Consider the following 843-nt stretch of genomic DNA (forward strand, 5'->3'; position numbering starts at 1 on the left):
ATCAATCATTACCATGATCGTTATCATTACCCTCATATTCATTATCATTACTGGCATTTTTCATTACTATCATTATTTTCATTAACATTATCTTGATATAATCATTTTCAATTACCCCTATCATCATTATTACCAATATAATTAATATTAAATTGATTTTTATAAAAGATTATTTTTTATTATTACCAATTATTATCATGATTACCATTTATTATCATAATTGTTAATTATCATTATTATTACCATTGTTATTATTATCATAATTTTATTCATTATCATCATAAATGTTATCATAAACAAAAGTATAATTTTTCTCAAAAAATATCTTTACTATCTTAAATATTCATTGTTATCAAAAAATATTAGTATAATCGTAAAATATCATCACCATCGATATCATTAATATCCATATTGTCATATCATTATAATTATATCATTACAATCAAATTATCATTATCACCCATTATTACCCTTTATCATTATTATTATCCTCATTATCATTATTTTTGTTATTATCATTACGTTTTACTTTTAAATCGTCATTATTGTGATCATTATTGTCATTATTATCTTCCTTATTATCATTATTTTCATTTAGAATTTAAAGTTTATCAATTATTCATTCCCACTTTTTATTGTTTTTATCATAATCATCAAAAAAACTCATCTTTATTCATTATCATCACTATCATTATCTTTTATTATCAAGGCATTATTATTTTTATCTTTAATTATTAGCTTTAATGTTATCATTATCATCCACAATCATTTTACCATTATCATTATTTTACTATCATTACTATCTTTTATCATTACTAATTATTAGAACAATATCATCATTAT

The sequence above is a fragment of the Penaeus monodon genome, chromosome 44 (genome assembly GCF_015228065.2).
Source record: "Penaeus monodon isolate SGIC_2016 chromosome 44, NSTDA_Pmon_1, whole genome shotgun sequence".
Classification (NCBI taxonomy): domain Eukaryota; kingdom Metazoa; phylum Arthropoda; class Malacostraca; order Decapoda; family Penaeidae; genus Penaeus; species Penaeus monodon.